Source organism: Piliocolobus tephrosceles, chromosome 9 (assembly GCF_002776525.5).
Source record: "Piliocolobus tephrosceles isolate RC106 chromosome 9, ASM277652v3, whole genome shotgun sequence".
Lineage (NCBI taxonomy): Eukaryota > Metazoa > Chordata > Mammalia > Primates > Cercopithecidae > Piliocolobus > Piliocolobus tephrosceles.
The window spans coordinates 114,835,685-114,856,424 of record NC_045442.1 but is presented as its reverse complement, the minus strand read 5'-3'; positions in this window follow the sequence as shown (position 1 = coordinate 114,856,424).

Below are 20,740 nucleotides of genomic sequence, written 5' to 3'. Positions count from 1 at the left end.
TGCCACTTTTAACAGAAGGAGGGCCTTTTAGAATTTTCCAGATGGTAGATGTGATTTTCTTTTAACCTGATGGTTTTCCTCCTCTGCCTTCTAAATGAATAAGATGTTACCCCAAGAACAGCGAGGTATGTTGAAAAGCCAAATAACATTTCTGAGTGAAATAAAATGAACATGTCCACCGCATCTGGAGCGGGGGGGGGGGGGGGGGGGGGGGGGGGGGGGCGGTTGGTCCTTTTTACAAATGCTGCACCGTGGTGAGTGCATACATATGTACTCTACTTACAGGCTTACAGTTCTAGCAGTCTTTCAGGGGATACTGCCAATGGACCTGAAGTTGCATTTACTTAAAGTCGCTAAATGTACGAGAAATAATCACTTGTCAAAATGGCGTCAAAAGATCAAGCAAGGAGCATTTACACAAGTGCTGGGCAAGGTCTTTTCCTAGGATATGGAAGAGTTCTTATAAGCTCCATAGCAGATTTCCCAAATGTACATTGAGGGAGGGGAGAAATGGGAGAAATACAAGAAATAAGAGCCTCCATTCTCAGTGGGTGAGCTGCAGAAGGAACAGGATGGTTTATCATATTACTGGAAAGCTCCCAGGGTAGATATCAGGCAAGTTATCCCACCAACAAATACATAAGACACACAAGAATGGCTTTAAATAAATAAGTAGAATTGATTCCTAAATCATACTTCTGCATTCAGGAGCAACAGATGTCAATCAAACGTGGGTGACATTGCTTGTCAATACGAGGATGATGGCTGGGAAGACGGTGACTTATTACATCAGGGTGAGAATGTGAAATGAGAAGCCGGAACAAATAGGACTACAGCAAGCAAACAATAACATCCTGGGTGAGGATCAAGCAGCCTGTGATCTAGTCTGCGGGTGTCACAGCATGGACTTCTCCTTTCCTCCCTGTGCCTCAACCTCCCCGCCCCCCAGCCTACTCCAGTCCCCCCCACCAATTTAATTCTTTCTTTTCTTCTTCTCTGTTTCACAACAAAATAAGGTCAAATGAGCAGACAGAAGGAAACAAAGATTCATTGATTCTTTTAAGAGAAATGTCAGTAGCTCCTTCAAGCCTTGGCTGGGAGAATCAACCCTAAGAGGTGTGCTGTGTGGCCCAGTGGGGTGGGGGTCTCACTTCCTGGCTACCAACAGAGCCACACTGCTCCTGGAATTGGAAAGCAGTCCTTCCCGCTTCTCAAGCCTTTAACTTTTATTTTAGGGTAGTGGTTTTATAAATGTGCGCCTATTGCTTGGGCATAATTGTACACATACTTCCATAATAGTTTTGTTCACATGAGCTGCCTTATTTTCAAATTTTTAAGCAGCAAACACATAATAAGTTCTCTCCTGGCCACAGTACTTATTTCCTAACACACCTCTGGATTGCTTCTTAAAAGTCACCTTCCTTTTAGAGGACAAAATGGTGAGGTTTGCTGCCAGCACTGGGGGGAGCGGGGCGGGGGGGGGCGGGGTAGGGTATTAATAAAACTCTGATGCACCAAATTATCAAATTTCATAAGGCCTTTCTATTGCTACGAAGAGTTCTGTAGGTGACATAAAAGGAGTTTTTAAAAGGTAGAGATTCATAGAGAAGTTCTCATCAAAACCTCAAGCTATGTGGAGTTTTCCCATTGACTAATCCTTAAGATATATTAGAGTCGAATGCTCATAAAATGCTCATCAATGCTCATAAAATATTAGAGTTGAAATGGACCCTCTGTTCATGCAGATGATGAGACCGAAATGAGCTTCCAGGAGGATCAGCGCCATTCAATGAGCTTGCTGCTTGCACTCCCCTCTGCACTATATGGATACATCCCATCCCAGCCTGAGACTGGTCATACTAGTTCTAGTAACTGAGGCTTTCCTCTTTCTACTTTCTCTGATGCCAAAGCAAATTTGATTTTGCAAGTGAGTGCCCTCACATTTTAAAGCTCTGCTAAGATTTAGAAAGGCACTCAGCAGTCATCATTCATTACGAAAGCATTCCCTCCCAGGCCACGTGGCTGACCCCAGACTTTCTATTAACTGCACAAGCCTGGGCAACGCATGGATATTTGGCTTTGTAGTGAAGCAATAAATTCTTGGTCTCCTTCCTCTCCTCTAGAAGTGTCTCACTGTGCACTTTGGGGGAACATTTTGGTTCCCTCATGATTTTCAGGGACGACTTGGTAGTAAACGAACTTATGGCTGGTTTTTGCCACTTTCTACTGCTTGAATTTCCCAGAAGGTTCTCTGCAAAGTTACTCACGCTTCAGCTCTTGTTCCGACAGTTTGGATAAACCATCTGATATGGCATATTACTCATCATCTTTATATGTATATAATAATAGAAAACGTGTCAATTAAAAAAATATTTGATTTTCTTCAGTCCTCATTAGAGAACCAAGTTTTGTCTCATATTTGATAAGAATCTTGGAAGTGTGCCCTGGAATCTCATTTCTGCAGCATCTCCCAACTGTCTCTCAGGAAAACACCAGGCCCCCTACTCCCAGTTCCACCTGTACCTGGGCCTTGCAGACCCTCCAGACGATGAAGTCCAATCCAGAAAGCCGTGACTGTAGTTGGATCACAATCCTGTGATTTTCATCTTTCCCACATCATTTCTGTTGCTTTCAGAAAGCTGAGCAGATCCTAAGCACACGACTCCCACACAGACGTGTACGGCCATCCATTAATCATTATTGAGTATCTACGGACAGCACAGCCCTACGCCGGGCTCTTACCAGGCAAACAAATATTTAGTCATGAAAATGATTTCCAAATGCAGCAGCACTTAAGCAGAAATAGCATTTCTTAGAACAGGAAAAAAATAAAATAAATTAACAAACCCAAGGACTGTCTAGAGAATCAGACATAAAAAATACAAAAAAAAAAAAAAAATTGGAACTAGATCTACTATTTATCTTTAATTTTGTGGTCTCCAATTTGCATTTCAGAACATATACTCCTTTGACTGGAGAATTGTACATTTCTAACTAGAAAGAGTCTGCCTGGAGTTATGTAGGGAAGCCGTATGTCCTGATGGCTTTGGAATCAGATGGGTCTTAATTTGAATCCTAGCTCCCTCATTTAGGAGCTGTGAAAGTTACTTAATCTCCCAAAGGCTCAATTTCCTTTTCTGTAAAGTGGAAATAACACTAATACCTAAATTATAGGGTTGTTGTGAAGATTAAGTGAGTTAATCCGTATAATTACAATGGTACCCAATTTATAATAAGAGCCTAATAACTGCCAACTGTCAACTTAGCATTTTGTAGGATGACTGAGTAGTGTATGCCTATGAATTGAATGGAAGAATGCAAGGCTTAGTAAAGGAAGCTGAAACCAAAGGGACTGACTTAAGACAAGTGGCATAAAATGAACAGTAAGTATGATAGACTTGGATAAAACTGACGGGAACACGAAAGTTCTCTAGGAGAGTTGCCGAGGTGTACTCTCCTGTAATACCAAGCAAAACAAAACTCAAAACAAGGATCACATTACCCTTCTCCAAAGTAAGAAGACAAAGTTTTATATCAAGGTCATTTGAATTCATTGTACTTTGATAGCCCAAGTTTTCAGATGGAAGACCTAGTTGGATGTATTAACGCGTGCTTTTTGTCCTCTAGGAATTCCCCAAGTCAACAAGTTGCAAGTGTATTTAAAAATTATTGTGGTCGTTATTAAGGAACTGTTTCTGTGGATAACAATTCTCAAAGAAGCAAACATACCAGAGAGGGCCGCTTTGTTTTGTTGTTTGTTGTTTTTTGGGGTTTGTTTTGTTTTATTTATTTATTTATTTTTTGAGACAGGGTCCCACTCCATCCACAGTGGCACAATCTCGGCTCACTGCAACCTCTGCCTCCCAGGTTCAAGGGGTTCACATGCCTCAGTCTCCCGAATAGCTGGGATTACAGGCATGCACCCCCCATACCAGCTAATTTTTGTGTATATATATATAATATTTTTTAAGTAGAGACAGGGTTTTGCAATGTTTCCCAGCCTGGTCTCGAACTCCTGGCCTCAAATTATCCACCTGCCTCGGTCTCCCTAAGTGTTGGGATTAGAGGAGTGAGCCACTGTGCCCGGCCCTGCTTTGTACATGAACTAGAAGAGCAGTCCCTCTGAAAGACACCTAAGTCATAGTCACAACTGTAGGGAATTTTCAACACGAAACTTTCCATAGAAGGCAATTTGGAAAGCTGGCTTGGCAGGTGTATTGTCAAAAATTATTGAACTGCCAAATGGAGATGGTTACATAAGACTCAGTGTACAATGTATGGCTTCATATTGGTCCAAACTTCTGTCAGTCAAGAGAAGGATGAAATCTCAAGTATGGATGTGACACTTTATACCTGCCATGGGTAGAATGTTCAATCTCTATGACCTTACTTGATATAGAATTAAAGGAAAAGTTACCAAGAATGAGATCTGAGAGCTTAGCAAGTCCTCCTAAACTATGGCCATGATAACTCATCATACAAGGAAAATAAGTGAATTCAAAGAACTAAAAGCAGCTGCCATTAGATTATAGGGAACTTTCAAACAAAAGATACATCATAGGAAGTCAGGTGAGAAGCTGTCAACTTGGCAGGCAGTGATAAGAATCGAAGTTGTCTTATTGTACTGTTTTGTTTTGTTCAAAAAACGTAAAGCATCATGCATTTTGAAATCAGAGTTTGCAGAGAGCCCCCAACACAGCCAGGACGTGCCAAGAGCGACTGATATTTCTAGAATCTGAATCTGGCTCTTGAAGTAATAAGGCCGGAGGAGACATGAACACCAAGAGAAAGTGTATTCAGCTCCATTCCTCTGTGAATGTAGCTTCAGAGCAAGTCACCTTCAACGAGGAGCAGCACATCCTGTAAACAAATACCGTGCCCCTTGGGTACTTATGTGCAACTAGACATATCAGCTTTTCCCTAATGCAGGCAGTCTCTTGGGGGTAGTTCTATAACATGTAAAAATAGATATAATTTGAAACCACAATCCTGAGAGTAAATTGTGAAGGTATTTTAGATTTGTAATAAGTTGCAGGAGGAGAAGAGAGAAGACAAAAGTAACCTATCGTAAGTGGCTGTATGTTCCATATAAGTAATTGTATCCCTCACTGTTTCCCATTGAAAGTAGCTGTAATAATTCATGCTTTAATTCATTAATCAGTAATTTAGTCGTTGGCTCTGGAAAGTGGAAAAAGTCCATAAAAGTTGGTCCTACTGAGATGCAGATTTGGAGTTTTCGTTTTTCCTGGATTAGTCAACATACAAGTAGAAATCCTTACACCTGCCAATACCCACAAAGGTGTCTATGTTTTCACACAGGACCGTCTAATTACATATCAGCAGTTAAGATGTTTCTCCCCATTCTAGCCGCTTCTAAGATGCTAATGATCCTGGGAGTTTTAGCAGCCTGCTGCTGCGGTGTTTGAACCATTCCAGTAAGCCAGCAACTTTGCAGGGACAAGGACAGAGGTAAGGTTTGTTTGGTTGGTTGGTTGGTTTTTGTTTTGTTATCCATGGGCGCCTTTGTGAAAAATAGTTAAAACGATCAATTACATTAGGGGATTAACTGAACATGTCTATTATCCAATAGGATATCCATTATCCATTATGTATTTACATTTGTGTGCCTGCCTTCCATTATGCATATGTATATTATTTCTTTTACATTTACTGTTAAGAATTTGTTTTTGTAGGTGGGCAGAGGGTCTCAATGGCTACATAACGAGGGTCAGATATTGAGTACCCATGATGGTTTCTTTTTGTCCAAAGCCCCAGTACGTAGGAACACTGTTCTGTAATGACACAGACAACCGACTGGCCCTCTGCCCATGTTCCTCCGGAATGAGGGTGGCATTCAGCCTCAGTGGCAGTTTTTGTAAAACTTCTTGAACAGAAAAGAGAAAAAAAAATAGGAGCAAATTAAAAGGGATTTTAGGAGAAGCATCCTCAACAAAAATCACGCACTGGGCCAAGCACGGTGGCTCATGCTTGTAATCCCGGCACTTTGCGAGGCCAAGGTGGGAGGGTCACTTGAGTCCAGGAGTTCGAGATCAGCCTGGGCAACATAGGGAGACTTCATCTCTATGAAGAATAAAACAAACAATTAGCCAGGCCTCGTGCTGTGATGGTGTCACTGCATTTGAGCCTGGGCAACAAGTTGAGACCCTCTCTGTCTCAAAAATAAAACACTTTTTTAAAAAATCATGCACTGAGTATAAACTACACAATCAAACTTTCCTTCAGAAATTCTGAAAGAGCCAGACGGCCAGCCAGACGGCCCTATTCCAATGCTTTAATCTAATGTTTGACTGCACTGGTTAGAATGAATTCTCTGGGTATATCCATTCTATTTTCTTCTCATTAATGTGTAACATTTAATTCCATTTTATCTAAAGCACGGAAGAAGAGAAGTGGACTTCGCTGACCATTCCTCTTCCTCCAGCCTTTCCCATCTCCAAACTGTCTCACACAGGCGTCAGTGGTCATCTTCCTTTATCAACTGCTCACAGCCTGTGCCCACTCAGCTCAGATACAATGATATCCTTCCTTGTTGTCCACATTGTCAGAAAGTCTGACTCCGTGGTGCCAGGCCCTGCATCATGGGTGCAAAACTTCTCTAAATTCCCGGGTTTCATTTTCATAACTGGCCTTCTCTTCTACTCCATTGTTCAGTTATCGGGTATTCACACCTCAAATGGCCTTGTCATTTCTCATTTTGCCTTCCCCTTGACTCTTTCAACCCACCTCCTCCCTCTCTTTCTCTCTCTCTTTTTTATTTTTATTTTTTAGACGGTGTCTCATTTTGCAGTCCAGGCTGGAATGCAGTGGCATGATCATGGCTCACTGCAGCCTCCAGCATCCAGGTTCAAGCAATCCTCCCATCTCAGCCTCCCAAGTAGCTGGAACCACAGGTACTTACCACCTCAACAGGCAATTTTTTTTTTTTTTTTTTTTTTTTAAGAGATGAGGTCTCACTATGTTACCCAAGCTGGTCTCAAGCTCCTAGCCTCAAGTGATCCTCCTGCCTCCACCTCCCAAAGTGCTACAATTACAGACGTCAGTTACCACGCCCCACTCTCACTCCTCCTGATCTTAACCCTCTTTCAAGACCCTGTTGCAAAGTCACCTCCTTCCCCTATCTCTCTACCCTTAGCCCCGAACTGCCAACCACTGGATCTTTGTTTCCTGTGCTCCCGAGCACATTGAATGCCTCCTCCTGAAACACTTACCTCATTCTCTTTTTGCCATATAACCTCTTCCTTTTTCCTGTTATTGAGAGAAATACAAAGTTTCTTATTCTCTAGTCTCCAACCCCACCCTCACTCCCACACCCAGGCACTAAGGACACATTTATTGGGGCTAAAAACATGTTCGTTTATTTGAATGGCTGAATGGGGAATGAACAGCCCAGCTTGCAAACTATTCTATAAATTTAACAAATCTAGATGTAGTGAACAATCCTGGACTGAAAATTAGACATTTCTATGACCCACCTTCCCTAAAGGACTGGACACTCTTTCAACTCTGCCAGAAAGGTTAGATTAAGAAGCAGCTTAGTGTCAATTCTTTACAAAAGAAGTAAAGATAAGAACGGAGAGATAACCTGCACAAAAGTTGAAGTTTAAAATGTATTAGGGCCTTGGATGTCACACCTTGTGTGTGATGGGAAGGGATGCTTGCAGATCCGCTGATATTTGGAACTGGTTCTAGTAGTTTAAATATATGATTAGATTTGTTTAACTACTGTATTTTCAAAATGTCTCACACCGTGTGTGGTGGAAGCAGAAATTGCACTGTGGTCACTGGAAGACAACATGACTTTCTCACAGATTTCTGCCCAAGATGGTGCCCATATGAACCACCTAAATTATGTACCTGAGTGGATATTCTATGAAGTTCTTCACCTCATCTCTTTAAGGTTTCTGGACAAGTATTTTGTCTATATCCTAGACATATAAAATAGGGTTTTTTTAAAATAAAAATAAGAGACCTACAGTTATGTGACGGAAAGAATGGCCATGGAAAAGAAAGAATTGTACCAGAAGTGCTATGTCATAGCTATATGTGCTATGCTATATAGGAAATAAAAATACTGTCTGAGTTTCCCAATAGCCAAGGCAAAAAGGGAAACACTACAAGTTACCCTTATCTTATGATTTTTTAAAATAAACATTCCAGTTTTTCATGAGACAGGAGATTTTTTTCCTATCACAAAATTCTGGGAAGAACTTATCAAGTGAGGGCTATAAAATAATATCATGGATACTAATTAAAAGTGGCTTTATAGAAAATAAAGAAATGCTTCTCAATGAGGAACTAAAGCAGTTCAAGTCTTACCCAGTTCACCATTTCCTAGAACACCTTGAAATTCATTCAAAGAAAGCTGACATGTTCAATAACAGGCAAATACTACCCCAAGAAAATGCACAATTAGCAAGAACAGAATGGATGGGATAGATTGAAGAGCAGAGACTGAAGTTTCCACCAGAAGGAGTGACAACTCGTTTTCAAATCAAAAGCAAAAGTGCAGTAAATGCTATCACTGGAGTGATGAAACTCAGCTAGAACGAATGCAAATACATTCCACATTTCTGTTTCTTTTCAGTAAGTAATTTGAAAAGATCAGTCAAATGTGTGTGACTAGCTACAGAAAAAAAAAATTAAACAATTTGGCAGATTTGTTCCCAAGTCATGCCTACAATATTTTGACCCATGAATTACTATAGATATAAAAATGTTACTACTTGTAGTATAAAAACACAACCTTGAGCAAATAGGAAGTTAACAAAATCACACTGAAATCTTCAATTTTGAAAACAGAAAATGATTGTCAACACTATTTGATAATGATATTCATAACTGCTGGGAACTACTCTAATAAAAAACTAACAATTATATGCACCCTCTTTGAATTTGCAAGCACTGATCTACTTACTGCAAATATAAAAGCCATTTCCCCCTCACATTTAATTTGTAACTTAGAATATTTATTTCAACCCCAGTCACTCCTTAATTTGCCCTATAGTAAGTCATTGCATAATTACTCAAAATCTCCAAAATACAGACAAGTATATGCAAGGTAAAGACATCACGGTATTCTTGAGACAGCCAATTACTTTTCTGAAGTTTTTTCTTTTTTTTTTTTTTTGAGACGGAGTCTGGCTGTGTCGCCCAGGCTGGAGTGCAATGGTGCGATCTTGGCCCACTGCAAGCTCTGTCTCCCGGGTTCACGCCATTCTCCTGCCTCAGCCTGCCAAGTAGCTGGGACTACAGGCGCCTACCACCATGCCCGGCTAATTTTTTGTATTTTTTAGTAGAGACGGGGTTTCACCGTGTTAGCCAGGATGGTCTTGATCTCCTGACCTCATGATCCGCCCGCCTCTGCCTCCCTGTGCTGGGATTACAGGCGTGAGCCATCGCGCCCGGCCATCTTCTGGAAGATTTTTGAGCATTCAGTATAGTAAGAATTTTAATGATCTTCAGCTCCTCTTACATCTAGACACAAATATGGAAATGTGTATTGTGCAATGCAAATGAACTGGAAATGGGTTCGGTGGAAGGTACTGCCATCCCTGTGATGGTTGCATTAACACCCAGGGCCAAAAACTGCTCAAAAGGTAACACTCTTCCATCATCAAAAGAGAACAGGCAAACTGCTCTAACAAAATAATAAACTACGTGTCCAAACAGGGGAAGTAAATACTTTTACATAACACAAGAGAGAATGGAGCTACGGAGAAAAAAATGCAGGAATGTGCCAGGCATGGTGGCTTATACCTATAATCCCAGCAGTTTGGGAGATCGAGGCAAGAGGATAGTGTGAGTCCAGGAGTTCGAGACCAGCCTGGATAACACAGTGAGACTCTGTCTCTACAGAATTTTTTTTTTTAAATTAACCAGGCATAGTGGCATGTGACTGTAGTCCCAACTACTTGGGAGGCTGACGTGGGAGGACTGCGTGAGTTTGGGAGGTTGAGGCTGCAATGAGCCATGATTGTGCCACTGTACTCCATCCTGGGTGACAGACCAGTCCCGTCTCAAAGAAAAAAGAAATGCAAGAATAAATATGGGTACTTTACATTAGTAAAGGAGAATCTAAATGGGAGAGAAAAATAATTTGGCTGCTTTATTTGAGGGCTTTTATAGACAAGCTTTCTCAGAATAACTCAAGTTTTAAACATGGCAGCATATTCAAGTTCATTGTTTGAATCTCGTCATGGTCATGGAAAGATCGAAAAATTGGAAGCTCTTTGAAACAACAGTTACACTATTTTTCAGTGCAATTAAAAATAATGAGTAGGGAGGCCAGGTGTGGTGGCTCACGCCTGTAATCCCAGTACTTCGGGAGGCTGAGGTGGGTGGATCACCTGAGACCAAGAGTTTGAGACCAGCCTGGCCAACATGGCAAAACCCCATCTCTACTAAAAATACACAAAATTAGCCAGGCATGGTGGCACATGCCTGTAATCCCAGCACTTTGGGAGGCCAAGGTGGGCAGATCTCTTGAGCTCAGGAGTTCGATACCAACCTGGCCAACATGGTGAAATCCCATATCTACTAAAAATACAAATAAGCCGGGCATGGTGGCACGTGCTTGTAGTACCAGCTACTTAGAAGGCTGAGGCAGGAGAATCACTTGAAACCAGGAGGCAGAGGTTGCAGTGAGCTGAGATCGCACCACTGCACTCCAGCCTAGATGACAGCAGGAGCCTCTGTCTCAAAAGAGAAAAAAAGAAAAAAAAAAAAAAAGAAGAAGGAAAGAAAGAGAGAAATAAATAAAGAAAATAACCAGAAGGGAGGCATGAGAGGAAATGTGAAAGTCTGCCATGCTATTGTGTGCCAGTTTCTTCCACCAACTCAAAATCTACTGTCATCTTTAATGAGCGCCCTGGTGGCATGATAAACCATGGTCCTTTTTACTCATCAGAAACTTGATGGATGTGTGCTCTGCGTGGAGGGCTGCGAGTGGGCAACTCCAGATTAAAATCTCCACTGGTTTGTTAACGAGGAGATTCATTTTGGCTATCATCCTCTTTATATACTCCTCCCTTTGTTTCCTAATTATTAATTTTGGAATCATTCATAATTTAATTTTTTAACCACAAATGCAATCATTTTATTTATTCACATGTGTAATTTTTTTTTTGACAGTCTTGCTCTGTCACAAGGCCAGAGTGCAGTGGCACAATCTCGGCTCACTGCAACCTCCACCTCCCTGGTTCAAGCAATTCTCCTGCCTTAGCCTCCTGAGTACCTGGGAATATAGGCGCCCGCCACCACACGCAGCTGATTTTTGTATTTTTTAGTAGAGACGGGGTTTCACCGTGTCGGCCAGGATGGTCTCAATCTCCTGATCTCGTGATCCGCCCACTTCGGCCTCCCAAAGTGCTGGGATTACAGGCGTGAGCCACCGCGCCTGGCCTCACATGTGTAATCTTTTCAAATTTAAAGGAGGAGAAAGTTTATACTGAGTTCTCTGAAATGAACTGGCCTCTTTGTGGTAGATAGCCTGTTTTGAGGGGACTTGGAGTCTTTGGGAGGAATTTTGCTGCAATCCTAGAGTCCGAGATAGTGGGATGATTGAGGATATCTTCATGGACTTAAATAAAATGTACACGATTGGAGTTGGAAAAATCTTTTTGGATGAACTATTCATGAAAGTGAAAAATGATAGGATTTTTCTCAGTAACAGAAGATTTGGGGCTATGGGAGGATAACATAAATGCCATTGCTGATTCTGGCAATAAGACCTTGTTCAAGTAAATGGAATTCTTCGAAGGGAGGGCCTCAGGTTCAAGGGCTCTTTGTTTTATTTCGTTTTTCATAATGATGAAGCAGCAAAATCATAAAAATATTTCTTAAGTCTGTTAAAGAAAGAATCAGCAAAGAAGCCAGCTTCCTTTCAGTTCTCAAATTATTCAGTTTTGGATAGAAAAAGTCTGTATTCAGGGGTTGGATATATTTGCAACAAAACATATCTTCTTCCCTTTTATATGTCCCAGAACATCTATACAAGCACCTGTGCACCAAGTAAGGCCACAATAAGTGCTTTTTTCCAAATGAGTAAAAAGAAATAGCATGTTTGTGTAAAGCTAAGATCAAAGCATTTGCAGTTCTTATGGTACAATGAAGGGTCTAGATCAGCCACTAAAGGGACACCTTCATCCAGTACCCTGCATCCTTGTGGAGGTCGTGGCCCCACTCAGAGTGACTCCTTGTTCTCCAGGTTCATTGGGAAGACACTGGGATGGGCGACCGGTAACCATGTTGTCCTCTGTCCTTGAAGACCCAGTTGCCACATTTTCACCAGCCACATTTGACCAAGTGAACCCTTGTCCCGACGTGGGCCGATCAGATTCTCTTTCCTGATTTTTGAGACTTGGAACAAAAAGACATGGAAACTTAGCCAGGTGCAGTGGCTCACACCTATAATTCCAGCACTTTGGGAGGCCAAGGCAGGTGGATCATGTGAGGTCAGGAGCTCTAGACCAGCCTGGCCAACATGGCAAAACCCTGTCTCTACTGAAAACACAAAAATTAGCCAAGCGTGGTGGCGGGCGCCTGTAGTCCCAGCTACTGGGGAGGCTGAGGCAAAAAATCGCTTGAACCTTGGAGGTGGAGGTTGCAGTGAGCCAAGATCGTGCCACTGTACTCCAGCCTGGGCGACGGAGTGAGTGAGACTCTGTCTCACAAAAAAAAAAAAAAAGACATGGAAACTTAGCCAGGTGCAGTGGCTCATGCCTATAATTCCAGCACTTTGGGAGGCCAAGGCAGGTGGATCATGTGAGGTCAGGAGTTCTAGACCAGCCTGGCCGACATGGCAAAATCCCATCTCCACTGAAAACACAAAAATTAGCCAGGCATGGTGGCGGGCGCCTGTAGTCCCAGCTACTAGGGAGGCTGAGGCAAGAAAATCGCTTGAGCCTAGGAGGTGGAGGTTGCAGTGAGCCGAGATCGCGCCACGGCACTCCAGCCTGGGCGGCGGGCGGAGTGAGTGAGACTTTCTCAGAAAAAAAAAAGACATGGAAACTGAAGACCACTGGCAGCTCCATAGAGGAAAGGCCACAAAAGCCTGCTGCCAAAGTCATCAGAGCTGCCCTTGGTTCTTCCCAGCTGTCCTTTTGATCTCGTGGAGTATTTATCTCTCCCAATAAGGCCCACCGCTACCTTCCTATTCCACCTTAAAAAAAGAAGCAAAATCTACCTTGAGCAGGTTTATGTTCCTTATAACTGAAAGAACCTTAACAAATACAACCAGGTTGGGGCTCTAAAAGACGGGATTTAAGCTTTCTCTTATAGCATGCCCAAGAGAACTTTCTACGATAAGGGAAATGTTCTTACATGCTGTCTAATAAGTTACCCACTCGTCACATGTGGCTACTGAACACTTAAAATGTAGCTACTGCAAGAGAGAATCTGAATTTTATATTGTATTTCATGTTAATTAAGTTGAATTTAAATAACCATAAGTGGGCCAGGCACAGTGGTTCACACCTATAGTCCCAGCATTTTGGGAGGCCAAGGCGGGTGGATCACTTGAGGTCAGGAGTTTGAGACCAGTCTGGGCAACATGGTGAAACCCCGTCTGTACAAAAAATGCAAAAATTAGACGGCATGGTAGCACACTCCTATAATCCCAGCTACTGGGGAGGCTGAGGCAGGAGAATCACTTGAACCTCGGAGGTGGAGGTTGCAGTGAGCCAAGATCGCACTACTGCACTCCAGCCTGGGCAACCAGAGTGAAACTCCATCTAAAATAAAGAAAGAAATAACCATAAGTGACCAGTGGTTATGAGTTAGATGATGCAGTATGATGAGGATGATATGAATTCATTTTCTCTATTAAAGGACAGAACAAGAGAAAATGGATTTAAGAGGAAGCAATGAGGCTATGTATTGGCCGTGAGCCAAATCACTGGAAAAGAGGATCAGGAAAGGTTCCTGGAAGCCCCCAGCATGCTCAGAAGTGGCCACTGAGCAGAATGGTGTATTCTTTTGTTTGGGCTGCCTTAACAAAGTATCACAGACTGGGTGGCTTCACTGCAGAAATCAATTTTCTCACTGTTCTGGAGACTGTAAGTCTTCGGCCGAGGTGTCAGCAGCTTGGTTTATTCTAAGGCCCATCTCCTGGGCTTGTAGATGTCCATCTTCTCTCCGTGTCTTCCTTCACGTGGTTTTCCATCTGTGCATGTCTGTGTCCTGATCTCTTCTTAGAAGGGTACCCATATGACCTCATTTTACTTGAATTGCCTCTTTAAAGACTCTGTCTCCAAAAACAGTCACATTTTCGGGTTCTGGGGGTTAGGGCTTCGATGTATGTATTTGGGAGAGACACAATTTAGCTGTTAACAAGTGGTGTAGGTGTGAATATACCTGAGAGAAGAGGGAATGATGAAAATTCCAGTCACAGCATGGCCCGGAACTTGCAATCTCCTGAGACCAGAGACCTGTTCAGCATTTTCCAATCTGAGTGTGGCTGTGCCTCATGCATTTTAATTGTGGCATCAGATGAGCTGTAGATATGGCATAGCTCCTTTCTAGGTTACCATTTCCAGGGAGTTTAATGAGTGTGACTTAGTTCATGTAACCAAGAGATTTCAATGCCAGTTTTGACTCAGTCCATTCTTCCTTTGAAATCATCTCCAATTTTGTATTTCTCCTGCTACAATTGCAATTTAAAGCAGCCCGTTATGACCACATACACGGGACCTCAGAATAGCTTCCTGCACAGTCACCTGGCCTTTTAGTTTATCCCAATTCTCATTCATTCTGTGTACCGAGTTCAGATTCTTCTACCCGTGAGACCATGTTCATGATTCCTCCCATTTCCCTGAAACTTCAAAGGACTCTCTCAACCCAGTTTTCTCAAGATTAATCCCAAATCCCTAACTTCTCATTAATTGTTCTTTATCACCTACCTATATGACTTTATTTAGTCTTTGACTTCTGACTGTAATTTCTATTGCTATGACTTTAGATATCACCCTACATAGGACATTAATTTCTGTTGCTACTGAAAACAAAACTAAACCTTCTATGACCCCCAGATCTATTTTCTTACTTTCCACGACATTTCTCACACATGTCAAGGCCCAGGTTCTTGTTTATGCTACTCATCTAGAATGCCTCCAAGAGCTCCAGGTCTCAAGGCACTTATTCATCACAAGAAAACTTTTCATTCATTCATTCATTTATTATTGTTTGTAGAGACAGGGTCTATGCTATGTTGCCCAGGCTGGTCTCGAACTCCTGGTCTCAAGCAATCCTCCCACCTCGGCCTCTCAAAGCGTGGGGATTACAGGCGTGAGCCACTGCACTCAACTAAAAAGAAAGCTTTTATTCAAATGTTACTTTCTCAGAAATGTCTTCCCTGGTCATTCTGTGTGAAATAGTGCTCCATCAGCCAAAATCCTGTAACACTGCTTTCTTTTTCTTTATGATGTTATGGGCTGAATTGTACCTCCTCACCGCAAATTTGTATGTTGAGGTCCCAACCTCTAGTTAGCTCAGGATGTGATTGTATTTGGAGAAAGGGTCTTTAGAGAGGTAATTAGGGTCAAATACGGTCATACGGGTACCCTCCTAAGAAGAAGAGATTAGGACCCAGACATGCACAGAGGGAAAACTGTGTGAAGACACAGGGAGAAGGTGGCCGTCTGCAAGCCAGGGACAGGGACTTTACAAGAAAGCAACCCGCAGACACCTCAATCTCAGACTCACAGCCTCCAGAAGGGAGGTGAGGTGGTGAGAGGGTCTTTTCTTATTTATTTTTATTTTTTATTTTAGTTATTATTATTTTTCTATAGCCCAGTCTTGGAAGTAAAGAGATAGGATCTTTAGACTGTATTTGGCACACCATTCTATGTGCCCAGCTCTGCCCATCCCTGCCTCCTTCTAGGGTTTAGTAAAGGAAGCCCATCTGCCTGCAGCTAAAAACTCCATCCTCCAACCTAGACTTTGTTGACCATAGGGTCTTTAGAGAGGTGATCTTTAAATTAAAATGAGGTCATTCTTGTGGGCCCTGATCTGGTATGACTGGTGTCCTTATAAGAAAGAGGCAATTAGCACACATACACATGCACAGAGGAGAGGCCATGTGAAGACGCAATGAGAAGACTATCTACGTGCCAGGAAGAGAGCCCTGAAACAGACCTTCCTTCATGACTCTCAGAAGAACCCAACCCTGCCAGGACCTTGATCTCCGACTTCCAGCCTCCAGAGCTGAGAGAAAATTAATTTCTTTCCTTCTTTTTTTTTTTTTTTTTTTTTTTTTGAGACGGAGTCTCACTCTGTTGTCCAGGCTGGAGTGCAGTGGCGCGATCTTGGCTCACTGCAACCTCTGACTCCCAGGTTCAGGTATTCTTGTGCCTCAGCCTCCCCAGTAGCTGGAATTACTGGCTCATGCCACCATGCCCAGCGAATTTTTGTATTTTTAGTAGAGATGGGGTTTTGCCGTGTTGCCCAGGTTGGTCTCCAACTTCTGACCTTAAGAGATCCACCCACCTTGGCCTCCGAAAGTGCTGGGATTACAGGCATGAGCCACTGCGCCCAACTGAGAAAATTCATTTCTGCTGTTCAAGTTACCCAGTCCATGTTACTTTGCTATGGCAGCCTGAGCAAAACAACACAGCTATCTAACTGTTAAAAGCTATCTAAAAGTTAGATATATACCACTATCTAACTTTTCTTTTTTTGAAGGGGGGTCTATAATCCCTCACTAGAAATTAAGTTCAGAAGGGCAGTAACATAGTTTTGTTCACTGCAGTGTCTCCCTATCTAGAGCAATGCCTGGCAGGCAGAAGGTGCTCAGTGAATGGGTTTCGGAAGACCATTCTTTATGCCCAGCTCTGCCTGTCTGTATGTGCTTGGCTCTGCCCATCCCTGCCTCATTCTGGGGTTTAGAAAAGGAAGCCCATCTGCCTGCCTCTATAAACTACAACATCCAACCTAGCCTTTGTTGGCCATAGAGGTAGTGCTTTGGTCTCTACTGGCTTTATCTCATTTCTCAATTGGCTTAGAACTTGGGCAAGGAGGAAGGGTGCTAGTTCTTAGTACTTTTGCTCCCTAACACCCTGCAGTATCTTGCCAATGGCATACACTCAGTGAATATTTTCCTAAATAAGGTCCTATTTACATGTTTCCTGACAATCTCATGCATGCAATATTTTGATTCCCAGCTAGCATCCCAGCTTCTAAAGGGGAGAGTTGTCCCTAAGGCCTGAAATTCTGCCCATTTGTAGTAGTGGTTCAGTAAATTTTTAATGAATGAATGACACATATACCCATTCTGTGGGGCCCTTGGGGAATATTAATTGAGCTTCCAGCAGCTCCCTTCTCTGAAGATCATCTCACTTCCCTGTCTCTTCATTTCTCCTCCACAGTGTGCAAAGCACGGAGGGAAAGTAGGAGTGTTTGTACCATGAGTCTCTGCACACCCCTCATCTTGGCTATAGTAGACTGGACCACAGATGGACACTGTACCGTGCAGCTTACTTCTTCCAGGAACTTGGACTGAGACCAAGAGACTCACGGCATCCTCTTCTGGCTGTAAGACTTATATTTTTATATTTAGGCAATGGAAAAGGGGCAGCAGATGCCTACCTTGTGGAACAGAGCAATGAAGGCAGTTCACAGAGAAAAAGGACTAGGCAGTTGGGCAGAGGGGAGTGGGCTTGGGAGCTTCCTGGAGCCAATGTCCGTCTCTGCCCTTTTTTTCCATTCGATGCTCCTGAGTCCCTGCCATCAATCCCCACTTCTTTGCTTAAACTGGTTTGAGTTTGTTTCTGCTGTTTGAAAAAACAACACCACCAAAACCCCAAACAAAACAAACATCAAACAAAAACCAAAACAAAACCATTAACTCACTCATCCCTGTGATCATATTTTGAGACATAGGGGTGATTTCCTTCAGAAAACAAAGCATAAAAACCCTGCCCTCCTCCTCTACCTCTCCAATTACCTATTAAAGCCCATTTGCTCCACAGTAACGTAGGAGCTGTTCCCGCACATCAGCTCATGTTCAGTGTTGGACAGCATTTCTTTGCAATTCTTTCCAAATCAAAGATAGTACACCTGTGCTCCCAAATCTAGCAGGAACACTCAATGTTTTCAAATCTATCTCTTTCTAAATTGCCTCATAAATTCTTGCTGTTCTCAGGATCACCTTTCTCAACTGTACCAGCTGAGATCAACTCAGGTGGTTACCCTAACAGTTCCAAGATGCTCAATCGGAAATGCTAAACAAAGATCTTTCTGGGAAGGGTGTTCAGAGAGTGTGTGTGTGTGTGTGTGTGTGTGTGTGTGTGTGTGTGTGTGTGTGTGTGTTTTCAGCAACAGTGTTCAAGGAGAAATAGGGAGGAAACAAATCCTTGTGCATTAAATTCAGATTGCAGTGAAAGAATAAAATTGTTGGACACCTCTTCAAGGACTTCCACCTGTCTTCATTAGTTTCTTATTGATAACCAGTGAGAAGGCAGTTGCTGTGGATCAAGTCAGATGGTGGCTTAGACCAGGAGGTGTTGGTGGAGACAGAGGGGGCCCAATGAGAGCAAGAATCAGAGACAGAAAAGGAAGAAACAGGTAATAGAAGAGGGAATCAAACCTAGCAATGATAAATTCAGTGAGGAAAATGAGAGCTGGGGAGAGAAAAAGATTCCAGGATGGGGGAACAACTTCATGTAAGGCCCTTGATTTTTAACAGGACTGGCCGGCTCTAGAAACAGAAGGAAGGTCCCTATGGCTGGCGCAGAGTGAAGCGAACAGGAGGAGGGGTACCAGAAGGAAGGGAGCAACACCCCAAGGTCCGTGGAGGCTCTGGTCATTGTAGCCAGTCAAAGGGCTCTTTTTTTCCTGTTTACATAGGATTTTTCCTTTTAAAAAAAAATGGGCTGGGCACGGTAGTTCACGCCTGTAACCCCAGCACTTGGGGAGGCTGAGGCTGGCGGATTGCCTGAGGTCAGGAGTTCCAGACCAGCCTGGCCAACATGGTGAAACCCGATCTCTATTAATAATACAAAAATTAGCCAGACTTGGTGTTGTGCACCTGTAATCCCAGCTTCTCAGGAGGCTGAGGCAGGAGAATCGCTTGAACCCGAGAGGCATAGGCTGCAGTGAGCCGAGATCACACCACTGCGCTCCAGCCTGGGTGACACAGGGAGACTCTGTCTCAAAAATAAAAACCAAAAAAAAAAATTAATAGACTATTGTTAAGAGCAGTTTGAGGTTTCCAGAAAAATAGAGCAGAGTGTATAGAGTTCCCAGGTATCTTCTCCCCTGTTCCTCTGCCTCAGTTTCCCCTATTATTAAAGATGTTAATCTTTGCATTAGTGGGCACATTTATTACAATTGGGGAATCGATACTGACACATTATTATAAACTCTATAATTTACATTAGGGTCCACTCTTTCATTGAAGGGATCTCAGAGTAGGTGGAGGATGGGTCTGACTTGGTCTGATGTACAATTTTGGAAGACCCAGGTTCACAAAAGCTGTTGTTACGGGCTGGATTATATTCCCCACCCCCTCCAAAAAAAAAAAAAAACAAAATCCTATACTGAAGTCGTAACCCACAGTATCTCAGAATATGTGAAGTTATTTGGAAATAGGGTCACTGGAGATGTAATGAAGATGAGGTCACACTGGAGTGGGGTGGGCTGTAATCCGATATGAGTGGTGTCTTTATAAAACGGAGAAACAGGAACACAGGCATATACAGGGAAGACACCGAATAAACCCGAAGATGGACATGCACAAGCCCTGCAGAGAGGCCCCGAATAGGTCTTTCCGTCACTGCCCTTGGAAGAAACCAGCCCTGCTGGTCAAGAAAACACCTTGAATTATGGGGTTCAGCCTCCAGAACCACGAGACAATCCATTTTTGCTGTTTAAGCCCCCCAGTCTGTGGTACTTTGTTACGGCAGCCCTAGTAAACTCATAACAGCTGTGAAGACCTGTAGGCAACCCTGCTGAGGGCCTGGCATGCTGGCTCACACCTGTAATCCCAGCATTTTGAGAGGACAAGGTGGGAGGATCGCTTGAGGTCAGGAGTTCAAGACAGGGCCTCACTGTGTCACCCAGGCTGGAGTTCTGTGGTGCAATCACAGCTCACTGCAGCCCTGGCCTCCTGGGCTCAAGTGTTCCCCCTGCCTCAGCCTACTGAGTAATGGGATTACAGGTATGTGCCACCATGCCCAGCTAATTTTTTACAAAGAAGTTTTAGTAGAGATGAGGTTGAGTAGAGTAGAGGTAGGTTTCCTAGGATGGTCTCGAACTCCTGGCCTCAAGAGATCCTCTCACCCAGCTTCCCAAAGTGCTGGAATTACAGGCATTAGCCACTGCACCTGGCCTCCAAATTTATTTTTGAAATCACCTAAGTAAAAAGCACAGCTGCAAGCAAACACATATCATATTTTTTCTTACCATTTTCACTAGAGAAGTCTCTAGGGGCACCTGGTTCTCTAGGTGGGTAGGCACCAGGTAACTGCATTCTCTAGAGAACTGTTTAATCATCTGTACAGCATTTGTATAGCAAAAAACATATCCTATTACCAGACGTTGCGTCTACAGAGTAGTAAGTGAAAATGAAAAGTGGTTATCTTTATTCTATACAGGTGATACGGTTTGGCTTTGTGTCCCCACCCAACTCTCATCTCAAATTGTAATCCCCAGGTGTTGAGGTGATTGGCGCGTGGGGGCAGTTTCACCCATGCTGTTCTTGTTATAGTGAGGGCGTTCTCACGAG